The sequence below is a fragment of the Thermobia domestica genome, chromosome 12 (assembly GCF_964235325.1).
Source record: "Thermobia domestica chromosome 12, izTheDome1.hap1.1, whole genome shotgun sequence".
Lineage (NCBI taxonomy): Eukaryota > Metazoa > Arthropoda > Insecta > Zygentoma > Lepismatidae > Thermobia > Thermobia domestica.
In genome coordinates, this window is record NC_137465.1 from 191229585 (window position 1) to 191244028 (window position 14444).

The 14444-nt window shown below is 37.0% G+C and overlaps 1 pseudogene; it reads left to right on the forward strand.

The window, feature by feature from the left end:
• The first annotated feature begins 2689 nt into the window (after positions 1–2689).
• LOC145666213 (histone-lysine N-methyltransferase SETMAR pseudogene) lies at positions 2690–3424 on the forward strand (annotated as a pseudogene).
• Positions 3425–14444: the final 11020 nt, after the last annotated feature.

The following is a 14444-nucleotide window of genomic DNA, read 5'->3' on the forward strand; positions in this document are numbered from 1 at the left end:
TGCTTCTAGCCAAGTACCCGTCTTGTTAACACCGGCTCGGGAAGGAGAGGTGCATTTGGCAGACGTTCCTTGACACAGTGAACTCTTTAGGGAGCTTTCAGATATATCTTTCTCCACTGGAAATAAGTTTATTCACGTCAGGAAAGTTGCTTCTTACTTCCTCTGCAATACGTTGAAGTGCATATGCAGCACAAATTAAGTGAACTAAGTTGGGGTAGAAAACTTTGAGTGCGTTACCTGCTTTTAACATGTACGCTGTAGAGTCGGTGTAGAAAACAAGAACTTTCTCTTCTTCAACATCATGAGGCCACAGCATTTTCAGGCCATCATTTACGAATCTTTCCACGGAAGAATGATTCACACATTCAAGCTCCTTCCGATATATCAAGTATGATTTGGAGGGCGAGTTGAGATCTAGTTTGCCAACTATTAAATTGGTTACAAATCATCCCAAACTAACGGTAATTTTGTCCGCAGCCACCCAAATATAAGAATCACAGATCTGAGCGCGAATTGCTTCGACGCTTTTATTGTAGCAAGTACCAAGGTAGTTTTTCTTCAGTGTATATTCGTCCGGGATATTTCGTTTGCAATATTTCTTCAAGAAATCCCGCTGTTCTGGCACTTCAAGTTTGTTCCAAGTAACGTTTGCAGCTACCATTGTATCACACATGTCCGCGAAAAAACTGATTAAGACAATCCCTGTCACATCTGCGTCAAAAGAACTTGTTTGTGAGAAGAAGATTCCCGTTTCTTTCTCGTGTGAAGCGCGGTTCGTATATGTTGTTCCAATTGTGATTTCATGGAACAACTTATATTTTTGTCACATACTGTACAAATCACCATCTTACCATCGGTTGTAAAACCATCATCTGCAGTACATCTTAGATGCTTTCGATGACCCAACCTGTTCCATGGCAAAATATCAATACAGAAAACATCAATCCACGATAAACGAGTCCACAAGACACCGTCTGTTCATATGAAGAAATTTTCCAAAGTATGGCTACTTTTGTGTCAGATAGCATTGAAGGATGAAACTGGCAGAGTGCCTTTCCTTGAAAAAGTGACGAAATGAACTGCCTCAAGCAGTGAAATCTTGAGTACTAGACATCTAAAATTAGGTTTGATCTTCTGCTCCTTCCCCCCTAAAACTTGGAACGCAGTGCAGGTCAGGGCAAATTTCCCGGAAATTTCACTAACATTTCTGCAAGTGGTTTTGTATTCCTTATAACACCCACAAGTAGAGAATGGTAAGGAATTACAAGAAACTGTTAAAATATTTGATTTTATGTAAAATGCCTGAAACTATGTAATATTAACTAAAATATAAAAATATGTAAACTAAAACATAGGTATAATGATCTTGTTCACCTGATTCGTGAAGATTTGAACTTTTTCGGAAGTATATGCAATGGGAAAAATATGTATAATTACATATAATCCGGGCTCTAGTTATTAGCAGAAGTTAAGTCAAGATAGTGTATGTGATACAAGAAAAAGTTTATATATATTTTTAAATGTTACAGCAAATACGAAATGATTGTTACTCACACATAGACAAGATGACTTTTGTTTGTGATAATACTTGTCCTCATACTAATAATTAATTTGTTTCATTGTGTTATGTTACGATCACATGGTCGCCGATCATTGCGGAGGGCCTGGCCCCCCCAATGATCATATGAGCCCCATGTATTTTATGAATATGCACTTTATGTTTTTGTTGTTATATGTATTTTTTATGAATATATAATATTTGGTATAATTTGAATTAAATTTGTCTTAAAATCCTCAGATATGTCTTCTTAGACCCTTGTCTACAACTAAACACATACCTGAATGTCGCATCCCCAAGGTTACAGAGAAATCACCGCCCTTATACCATCAAATCACTATAATTTAAAGAAGAACACAGGTTCAGTGAGAACTGGTGGCAACATGCGAGCATTCTCAAGCCTTCGGCTTCGGATTACGAGGCGCAATGCAGTCTATTGAAAAGCATGGGCGTATCGACAAACCTTTAATTTTCTGGTTCATGTCCATCTTGAAGTGATTTAAGTAGAATATCGAATAAAGATTAACTGAAAAACCATCAAGACATATATCGTGATTGGTTGAACTAAAATCAAAAATAGTATGACGTTATAAAGAAAGTTCTTGCGGATTTTGTTACTTCAATTTTCAATAATGTATTTTCAACTCAAGTGTCGTTATAATATTGTACCCATATATATATATATATATATATATATATATATATATATATATATATATATATATATATATATATATATATATATATATATATAAGTTTAAAGCGCGTTTTTCGCTCTATCTATTCGATGTATTGGTTTTGTTTTAAAATACTTTTTTTCACTTTTTTTCAGGACTACAAAGATAGCATAGACAAGAGGCAAATTCGCACGATTTTCTTGTTCCAGTTCAAGCTAGGCCGAAAAGCTGCCCAGACAGCTGGTGATATCAACGATGCGTTTGGCCCAGGAACCACTTACGAACGTACGGCACAATGATGGTTCAAGAAATTCCGCAGCGGTGACGAGAGCTTGGAAGGTGACGAGTGCAGTGGTCAGCCATCTGCTGTTGACAACGACCAACTGAGTGCCTTAGTCGAAGCAAATCTACGTACAACTGTTTGAGAGTTGCTAAAGACGTGGGTGTAACACCTATGATAATTTCCAACCACCTTCCAGAGATTGGGAAGTCGAAAAAACACGATAAATGGGTCCTGCACGAATTGACCGAAAATCATCGAAATCGTCGTTTTGAGGTGTCGTCTTCTCTTCTTCTGCGGAACGAGAACGACCCGTTTCTCGACAGGATTGTGACGTGTGATGAGAAGTGGATCCTTTACGACAATCGGCGACGTTCGGCACAGTGGTTGGAAGTCGGCGAAGTTTCTCACCAGTTCTCGAAGCTGAAACTCCACCCACAAAAGATCATGGTTACCGTTTGGTTGTTTGCAGCCGGTCTCATCCACCACAGCTTCCTGAATCCGGACGAAACGATTAAGGCGGAGATGTACTGGCAACAAATAGACGAAATGCACCAGAAGCTTCTACGTATGTGCCCGGCATTGGTCAACAAAAAGGGACCAATCATGTTCCACGACAACGTTCGTCCGCATGTTGCACAACAGACTCTGCAAAAGTTGAACGCATTGGGCTACGAAACTCTCCCTCATCCGTCATACTTACCAGACCTTTCGGCCACCGACTACCAGTTTTTCAAGCATCTCGACAATTTCCTCCACGAGAAATGCTTCAAAAGTCGAGACGATGCCGAAGCGACCTTCAACGACTTCGTCGCATCCAGAACTCTAGAATTCTATGTTACCAGCATTAACACACTTGTTCCTCGTTGGCAAAAGTGTGTTGATTGTCATGGTTTTTATTTCGATTAATAAAGGTTTATTCAAACTGAGATACGTTCTTTTGATATTGAAGGTTGAAAACCGCAAGAACTTTCTTTACAACCTGATAGAACAGGCCTGTATCCAGGGGTTCTAGGGGGTCCGGGTCCCCCTAAATTTCTGCTGGCACCCCTAAAATTGTTGCTGGCACCCCTAAAATTTTTACAGTAGTCTCGCAAATGAACTATAATATGGTTAAGTCGGGCCCCCCCTAACCTCAGCCGGCTCCCCCAAGTTTTGGGCTAGTTACCGGCCTTTAGTAGAATGCTCCTCTCTTATGCGAGGAATCCCAGGTTCGATCCCGACTTATGTGTTTGTGGTGAACAACATCTTGCTCATTAGTTTTCTCAATTTTCTTTCGTTTATTTTCCTACATTTTCGTATCACTAATTATCTTATGAGCATTTCCTATCATTATTCACCCGTCTCCATTAACCTGAAAAGCATATCCGTGGGTGGTAGTATTCGTTTGGATTTCATTTCATTTCTTTTTCTACAATTTTCTGGGATACGGCTTATTCTCTCGTCTACTCTTTTGTATTTTAAGAAAGTTACGACACTAATAAAAAGATATAGGATCTGTAATTGATCTACTTAGAGTAGTTATATATTCTAAAAGTATCTTTTTTTTTTTTTTTTAATCTTAACCACAACAGGATTTGTTACAGCAGGTGCCAACACTGTTGTTAGGTAAACAATAAAGGAAAAGCAAAAGAAGCTATTTTCCGCCATTTTAAGACGAGGGAAAATGATTAATTAAGCAATAAAATTGCTGCTATACGTTGTAAAAGACACACTTTCTTACGTACTGTGCAAGCGTTGTATGACAGTCTCTTTCTGTGTGAGTAATTCATTACTAAACTACCAATTGGATTTATGCCTCCCGTAGTGGCAACTCAGTCTCTGGGTGTTTGTTCTCCTGCTTACACAAGGATTTTCGACGAAAGATTCCTGCAGATTAAAAGCCAAAGCACACAGACGAATGCCTGGGTAGCAGGCTATAAACCAGCTTGTCGACAATTTTCCCGCGCTTTTATGTTTGTGCTTGTTTTGTCGTAATAAATGCTTATGGAGTTCTTTTTTTTTTGCCTGAAATCCTATTATGTTTTATTATTGTTTTTACTTTTTGGGTAATTTTCCATTTTAACTCTCTTTCTATGCCAGTTTGGGTTCATATTAGCACTATTTTTTTTATGATTAATAGTATTTTTAATAAACAATTCTGCTTACATATACACATATAGGATCTTTCTAAAACCAGTAACTATTCTTGTAGGAAAATGTAGAAGTAACTATTAAATTTGTATATAATTTAAAAGTACTTAACAACGTTTAGTAACTACAACTACTACTAGACTTTTGGCAAATTTCTTGCAAAGAGGGATACTGGATTAGCGAAAGTGCCGCATTATTGACAGTGTCTGAAATCGAATTAGCAACACACAGTACACTACTTTATTACGTAAATTAGTAAGGTTTCGTACACTATAACAGAAAAATAGAGAATCTTAATGCTTGATATTGTACGTAGATTATTACTCACTATGAAATATTTTCCACCTTTTCAGCTGAGCAATGATGGTGCTCGATGCGGGATGTATTAGCACGCAACCGCTTTTTAAGCATCAATAGTAATGTATATATTTTTCCTTAGGTACAGTATTAACAAATACTATCACTGATAGATTGTTGCAACCTTATGCAGAAGACGCCAGATGCTGAGACCGAATTACTGAGAGGACGGACTACTGAGAGCCGGATTGGCGAAACTATAGTGTACTATTTTTTGTTTGGATTTATGTGCCATCCGAAATAATAATATATCTTCGATTCAACAAGTTTGAACTCGTACAGCATACACGCCCTTATGTCGCTCTGTGTAGGTCCCATGCTCACCCTGTCCTTACACAAGTTCACGGTCTAACTGAACTGCCACAACCAGTTGGATATACCCACACCTACAACTGGCCTTCACCTTATGTCCATCCGCTTTCAACTCACGGTGTGAGGGCCAATTTGAACACGGACCTCCACAAAAGCGACAGAACTTTCTTCGTTACCTTTATACTATTCGAATGAGGGATGGTGACATATAAGTTGTTACATGAAACTCAAATCCCTTCAGAACAACATAAGAATTGAAACAGCGAATAACCGGTGTGATAAAACACTAAGTGCACCGAAAAACTGAATAAGAACTGTTAATTAATAAAATCATAAACCAGAACAATTATATAGGTTAAATTTAACAGTTTAACCCATAATAGTACAGGTTTTCCAACTTCCGATTTTCTTGCTCATCTTCCATATTCTACCACACTACACATATATTGTAAACAAAACGTGGTTGTTTCCGATTTTTGTCTTGGAGTTTCCCCATAGGGGTTCCGTTATCAAATGGTAACGCTGGGGCAATACAGTTTCAATTAAACTTTATTTCATTGGGATCCGGCGTTATCATACGGTAACGTTGGGCTACTGAATCATCATTGGAAATGTGGTTATAATGTGAGTTTATTCCGTATATATGATACAAAGGTAGTGCTAAAATGTATTCCTCTAGGAACGATACAGGTATTACTACATATATATTTTTAATGGGGAACACAAACTTCAATGATCTCTTCATCTTACTTCAAATGTAAACTTGTATTCGACAAAATAACAAAGTAATAAAAATATCAAAGAATTATCGCAAAAAGAACTACACGAACCGTGTACAACTTATGTATTTCTGGTGATAGGGATGGAAGAAAGAGGTGCAAAGTCCAACACCACACTTTACCTGTGCAAACACTGCTACTACTACCAGAATCAAGATCTTCTTCGCTTGTTATCATTGTTTTGAACTACTTCATGACCCTAACCATCAAACCGTAGACATTCGAAAGCAGGTGTAGATTTCGGTTTAATTGCTTGTCTTTCTCCAGCTTCAGCAGGTTTTCCGTATGATTTTAGGTAGTCGAAAAAAAAAATTGTCGCAATCCTGGAAGGCGAATCCCCTAGATTTATCGACTTTTCCCCCAAATTGGCGACACTGCTGTCAGGTCCAGGCAAAAGAGGGATAGGTCACAATGGCAGCGCAATGCCACCATCAAAACTACAGTTTTGAGATTGAGAAGAATCGATCTCTGAACTTGAATTTATGTCGTCAGTCAGATAATCCAACATAATGTTTGATTCGCACTCACCTCCTAATCTTGGGTTATCTGTATATACTACCTTAGCACCTTCAGAAAGTTGGCTTGAGCTAAGATTGATCTTTATTCCCGGACTCTTCATCGCAAAGAACATGAGACTCTGGTGGATATTTATAGATATTCTCTATGTTTGGTAAAAACTATTCTTTCAATACTTCATCAATAATTTCAAAACAGCACAATCCCCTGCAAGAACAGGAGGGAAATAAACGAGATCAATTACATAGCCTTAGGTGATAATAAATCTAAACGTGGAAAGGAAGATAAGAAGAAGTGAGGAAGTCGAAACTAAAAGCACATTATTATTATTATTATTATTATTATTATTATTATTATTATTATTATTATTATTATTATTATTATTATTATTATTATTATTATTATTATTATTATTATTATTGTCTGTAGGACAACATTTGTGCAAAATACATAATTCATATAAAATCTTTTGAACTACGTTATACCTACACTGTAAAATTATTATTTTTATAACACGACGCATTGCTCCAGTTGATACGGTACAAGTCGAACGTTACCAAATTATAACACACAAAAGCAATCGATTGCAGAGAGCACGAAACTGAAATTTGATTAATCGAGGTATCGTTAGATAATTTAATGATGTACTATAAATCAAAACTTACAGAAAAAAATGAAAAGACGTACGAGAAAAGATAAAGCAAACTTTCCTATCCGAGTGGGTTATTTTTGAATTCTCGCAAAGACCAGAAAAGAAGACGCAGTTCTCTCACACAAATATAAATTTGACACCGCCCTCTCTGTACCACTACCATTTCCAGTCATCCTACACCACAACACAAGAGACACTTCTTCTGCGTTGCAACGTAACAGTTTTTAAAAATTACGAAAGATGCATATATTTTACGTTACCAAATGAAAACACTGGAATATAATGGGTTAAAATATTCAAGTTTTTTTGTTCTATTTTTAAATTAAAAACACAAAAAGTAATTCAATAACAGTGCAAATAAGACAAACGTATAATTATTAACACACAAATGAATTAAGAATTAGTTTCAGTCGGAGGTTAAGCCGCCTATGTTTAATGGCAAACTTAATTTTACGAATATCTGATTTCAATTTCGCAACCAACTCGAATAAATCGGCTATGCCTTACTTGAGGAAAATTTAGATTACATTGTGAACTGTATAACACACATAATAAGAAATATCTATAGTGTTATATTTCGCTATTTTAGTATATTTAATATTTTTAAAAAATAATTTCCTATTTGGTCTAGGAATTAATTCGTGCGGGTGGACAAGAGATGGCGCAACGAACGGAGCGTCCCACAGTTCCGTGTATCCACACATGTGTTGCAAACCCCTGTCATCGCGTATCGTTCGTAGTATAGGGCAGTGGATTAAAGCGTCAACAACACCAGTTTATAGTTAAGTGAACATGGCGCAATTTGTGCCTGATAAAGTGTTTTTGCGAGGTGTCCTGCTGCATTACTTTAACATGCAGAAAAGCGCGACTGAAAGTCATCGTATTTTGGTGGAAGTGTATGGTGACCATGCTCTAGCTGAGCGAACGTGTCAGAAGTGGTTTGCACGGTTTAGAAGTGGTGATTTCGGCTTGGCAGACCAAGAGCGAGCTGGACAGCCAAAAAAATTTCAAGACGAAGAATTGACAGCATTGCTCGAGCAGGATTCGTGTCAAACGCAGGAACAACTTGCAGCAGCATTAGGCGTTGATCAAACAACAGTCTCCAAACGCTTGAAAGCCATGGGAATGATTCAAAAGATGTCACATTGGGTTCCACATGAATTGAAAGACAGAGACGTTGAAAGACGAAAAACCATTTGCGAATTGCTGCTTCAACGACAGAGCAGAAAGGGGTTTCTGCATCGAATTATTACGGGTGATGAGAAGTGGATCCATTACGAGAACCCTAAACGAAAAAAGGCCTGGGTGAAACCAGGTGAACCAGGTCCATCACAACCAAAACGAGATATTCACTGTGCAAAGGTTATGCTGTGCATATGGTGGGATATGAAAGGTGTGGTGTACTATGAGCTGCTGCAACCGGGTGAAACTATGAATGGAGAACGTTATCGACGACAATTAATGCGTTTGAAGCAAGCTCTGGCCAGAACACGACCAGAATGGGAGAACAGACATGATAAACTTATTGTTCAACATGATAACTCTCGCCCACATGTCGCAAAACCGGTCAAAACCTATTTAGAAAATGTCGGATGGGAAGTTTTACCCCACCCGCCGTATTCACCAGACGTTGCTCCTTCGGACTACTACTTGTTCGATTGCATGAACAACGATTTGATTGGACAGCGGTTTACTTCTTCAGAAGATATCGAAACATGGGTCTCTGACTGGATCGCTTCCAAGGATGAGGACTTCTTTCGCCACGGAATCCGTACATTGCCTGACAGATGGGCGAAAGTGGTGGCTAGCGATGGACAATATTTTTCTTAAGGTATTTATGTATTTTGTGTTTGTACTACAGCTTCAATGTGTGCGTACCAACCGCACGAATTAATTCCTAGACCAAATAGAAAGAAAAAAATTGTTTTTTGTATACCTCCTCGTTCTAAGTGCCGAGCCAAAACCTTGGACTACCTTTCAAACTCTTCATGACCAATCAACACGTAACGTGAATCATATCAATACGACCAGAAGTACCAGGTTGAATAATGTAGCTCACCAGAAATTCCATGGTATGGTGTATAAGTGAACTTGTATATATATCACAACAACGTTTTGGTAGTGATTCCCGACACCAAGATAAGACGAAAAGTATAGACCAACTTGGGTGCATAAATACTTCCTTGCGGAGTTATAGGCTGCCGAATATATAAAAAATAAATTTCATAAATCCATAGTTCCAAAACTATGGGGCCTACGTCAATCGGCTCAAGATTTCACTTAGGAACTAATATGTGCTTTATCCAAAAATACAGGTTTCACAATCCTAAGGTATTCACGGAACAATTGTTATGAAGATAGTTTGGTTACGGGCATATAATCTGAAGTACTCACCAACTACCTCTATAAAAATTTTTGCGGGAGTACCGCATTATTCTGACACATGGATATTTGTATAGGGCACATACTAGTTTCTAAATAAAATGGACCTTTAAAGTTCATTTTTTCATGTTTTCGGCAGCCTATAACTCCGAAAGGATGCATTTGTGCACCCAGGTTAGTCTATAATTTTTGTCTCATCTTGGTATCAAGAATCACCTCCTAAATTTTGTCGGTGTTGTTTTGAAACACCATATATATATATATATATATATATATATATATATATATATGTGTGTGTGTGTGTGTGTGTGTGAATATGTGGTGATAGATGACACCATAATGTGTACTATTGAAATAATTTCTGGTAATACTACTAGTACAATAATTTCTTACAACCCGTATTCCATAAAATGGCAAAATATAATAAATTACATTTTCTATCGCTCGTGAATAGGACGCTGAAATACTAAACTCTAGCCAGAGTTGTTACTGAACTTAAATCCATTAGATTACGAGGAGTAGGGTTTTTTGTAGTATAGTAGTTAACTCGTGCTCGAAGTCACTGTATTGTTCCAACGTTTTATTTAAATGATTACCTACCCGTATAAGATAAAGTATCAAGTGTGAAAAATAAACAAAAATAATTATCCCTTTTGAAAAAAGTTGTTTATATTATTGTTATTGCTATTATTATTATTATTATTAGTAGTAGTAGTAGTAGTAGTAGTAGTAGTAGTATTAATATTTAATAAGAATTGTCAAATTGTAGCTGAGGAAAAAGAGCACAAATTTTAAAATCACTATTACATAAATATTTGTAAGGTGTACGTTACGACGATCGAATATTATAAAAATAAATGTAGCACTACACTGTAAAAGACATATTTGGCATACGTAAAACATAGGTTATATGCGTAAATCCTGTAGTTTTTGGAATTAAGGTACAACCTTATGTTATATCTTGCAGCAAACGTAATTTCCATATAAGTGTTCCGAATAAACGTACTTTCCGTACGAAAGAAAGAAGTGTATATAGGCGGACAAGACAAAGTATCAAGTGGAATCTTTATGTTTAATACGGAAATTTGTACAGAAATACGTTATTCGCATGCTACCTACGTACTATCATTTCCCACTTAGATGTTATATATGGATGGATGCATATAACATATCGCTGACGTATGTATCATACGTATATAATATACGGAAGGCTGTTAGATGTCACACACAATGCAACGGCATGATATAACATCTAAGTGGGAAATGATAGTATGTATGTTGCATGCGAATAACGTATGTTTTGTACAAATTTTCGTATTAAACATAAAAGATTTCATATATTTGTATAGTATACCGCTCTCCATATAACAGATTTTTCTCAGTGTTTCTATTACAGTGAAACAGAAAAACGGGTGAACCATTTGAAATGAATGTTTGAACATTTACGATCTACCTTGTTCTTGATTTTTATTATGTCCTGGATTTTTATCATTAAAATACATAGATATAATAAGAAGGAAGAATGGTGTCGAAAATTCATCCCAAAAGTATCTCCGAATCATCTCAAGTTAGGGAAATGAAATTCATCATATAATCCTCATTAAAAAATAAGTGGCAACGTGGCCTAGTGTAGAAAAGGAGAAATTTATATATATTTTCCCCTTACATTCAAATTAATGTCAAAGTAAACCGGGTAAACCGTTTGAAGTAATTTTTGCTAGCTCTGTGGTTAAGACAGATTTCCATAATATCACATTCATTAAAATACGCATTCTGATAGCGCTGGGAGACTAAAATTTATCTTAAAAATAAAGTATCTCACAAGTCTCTCATAATAAGAGGATCAAACGTAGTATCTACGTATACAATCCTCATTAAAAGTAAGTGGATACCTGCTACAATGACTTTGAAATTTTCGCTTTTAAGGGCAAGAAAGGGAAGGTCACTATCATATATATCTTTCTTAGCATATACAATTGACCGGGTTATCCATCAATTCATAACGGAAACAGTTTGTGTGAAGTGATTATTTTTAACATTTAGAACTGTCCCTGAGTCCGGTCTTTGTTAGAGCTAATTTCTTTAAAATACCCATCCTAACATGGAAATAGAGGTGTAAATCACGAGACCATCTTTATAAGGAAGATTAAACTGGTTACATTAACTTATCACTCAGTTCTTCCTGCCATATTCATTTGATTTTTCTTTGACTGTATGCAACTCAGCAACACTGAAAAAAATTCGTTATCCGGATAGTGGTATCATATACAAATATTCTATACGAAATCCTTATATTTATTAAAAGAAATCGTACGGAGTATACGTTATCCAAATGCTACATAGATGTTACATCATGCCCTTGCAGAATGTAAGACATTTCCGTATATTACATACATATATGTATGTTACGTACGTCAGCTGTATGTTACGTATGTTTATTTGTATGAGATCCTGATCGCCTATATACAACTCTTTCATTCGAAGGGAAAGTACGTCTATTCAGAACACTTCTGAGGAACGTACTATTATTTTTTCAGTTACATTTTTGCTGTACGTTAAGTCCAAAAACTACAGGATTAACACATATAACTACAACGGTACAACGTACAATGGTACATTGTATATTAATACTAGGATTGCTGATTTTTATATTCAGAAGAAAAAAAGAAAATAGATATAATGTGAATGTATAAATAAATAAGATTTTCGAATGTTTAAAATAATGAGATTGTTAATACGTGGTTGGCAGGACAATTATATATAAACAGAAGATAAATAAAATTGATGGATATCACGAAAAGGAACGAAGCGTGTATTATTTGAATGTGCCTCTTATTTAATTTAAAAGGTTAATGGTAACATTTACTTTCCTGGCTATAACAGGTAATTATTATGTGCCTTTCCTCATCGACTATTTCTCACTCCTGCTTTCGTGTCCGTCCATACATTTCTTAAATAATAATTGAAACAAATCTCTTCTAGCTCACACAGCAAAAAATAAGGTGTTCAAACAACACAAAATGACTACCACTTTAGCGTGTTATTTGTGTGTCAATTCAACACCTAGCACATCGCCTTCTGAGCATATCAGAAATACCTCGTTACGGGCTGTGAGTATTTGCATTGGTTTTTATTGTTTGGCATGAACAAAGCTTTGCTCAATATATTTTGCATTTATGGGAAATAACTAATAATATTGTATGTTTCCTGTAATCGATCATAATAATATTGTTGTAAACCTGTGATCGTCTAAAAATAGTTACACGGATAACAGTGTTTTCATCTGTTTTCTTTATCTGTGATTCATGTGTCTTAACGTGTGGTCAAAAAAAAAAAAAAAAAAAAAAACAGAGACAAAGGTTTCAGCAAGTAACTCTTTATTGTACACTTACAATAATGTGTCACTGAAAGCATGTAAATGCTGGACATGTACTGCAGACATAGACATTAATGGATTGCACTATCCGGTCCATGTTTAGCAGCTGAGCGCACCTTTCTATATATGCCTGAGAAAGAGTTTTGCCAATACTGAGAAGGAAGTTCGGAGAAGGTTCTCTTCCACCTCTTGATCAGGGTTTCCTTGGAAGTTTCTTCCCATCCATTGGCGTAGACCAATGCCTTGTGAGTTGCCCAGAAATCCTCAATAGGGACATTTGGGGGTTTATCTTCTTTGCGAACGTACCGAATTCCCAACTCGTCAAGTTTTGCGACAGTTGCCCTCGCATAATGAGCTGATGCCAAATCAGGCCAAAACACGTATCCCTCATTATTTGGGTAATGTTCCTGTATGTATGGTACCAGTCGGGTCTCGATACACTCCATTATGTATGTATTCGCGTTGATGACACCCCCAGAGGTAATGGAAAATGGCTCCGAAGCCCCTTTGCGTCCAGCAGCGAACCATGCCATCAGTTTTGGGCCAAATTTTGCCTTCCTGTTATATTTGATGTCCGGATTTGTATCCTTTCCCTTCTTCGTGAAGTACTTCAACGGCCTGTTGCATTTGAACGGATAGTAACTCTCATCATCGACGATGACATCAAGTGCAAATGGACGTTCTCTGGTTCCTTTGAAAAGAGTGGTGAGCTTTTGTCGTTGTCTCTTTGCTTGGCCCTCGTTGACTTTGGGGGCATTTCGCTGCTTCCTTTGTACGTACCCCATTCTCTGCACTACTTTTTTCATCGTTGCATGGTGATGACCATACTTCCGTCCCATCCACCTGTACGATACACCAGGCTTTGATGACATTCTGCATGCAAGGGATCGCCTTTGGTTTTTATCCAACGTAATCCTTGGGCGTCCACTTCCCGCATTCCTTTTTAACCCTTGTCCACTATTGACCCCTAATATTGTTTTATAAACCCACGACCTGGCATATCCAAGCCCTACGAACTTCTTCACCAGTTCCGCAACTGGAACATCAGGGTGCAGATCAAGGAACAATTCAACTTTTTTTCGCCTTTCCTCTTGTTCCGACGCAACCATGGTTCTGCACGTGCCTGTTTAGTTCTAAGTCTTCCCTGTTTACCTGTCAAGATATCACTGTACACGTAGGCGTGGCTACGCCCACCACCCTGTTCCATATACCAGTGTTGGCACCCATTAAACTTTGTCTCTGTTTTTTTTTTTACCACACGTTAGCACGTAAAAACAAAAGATGGTAGAACTGTTACCCGTGTAACTGTTGTCAAATGACTCACAGGGTTACAACAATATTATTGTGTCCGATTACAAAAAACATAGAATATTATTCTTTACTTGGCATAAATTCCAATATGTTTCCCAAAGCTTTGCTCAT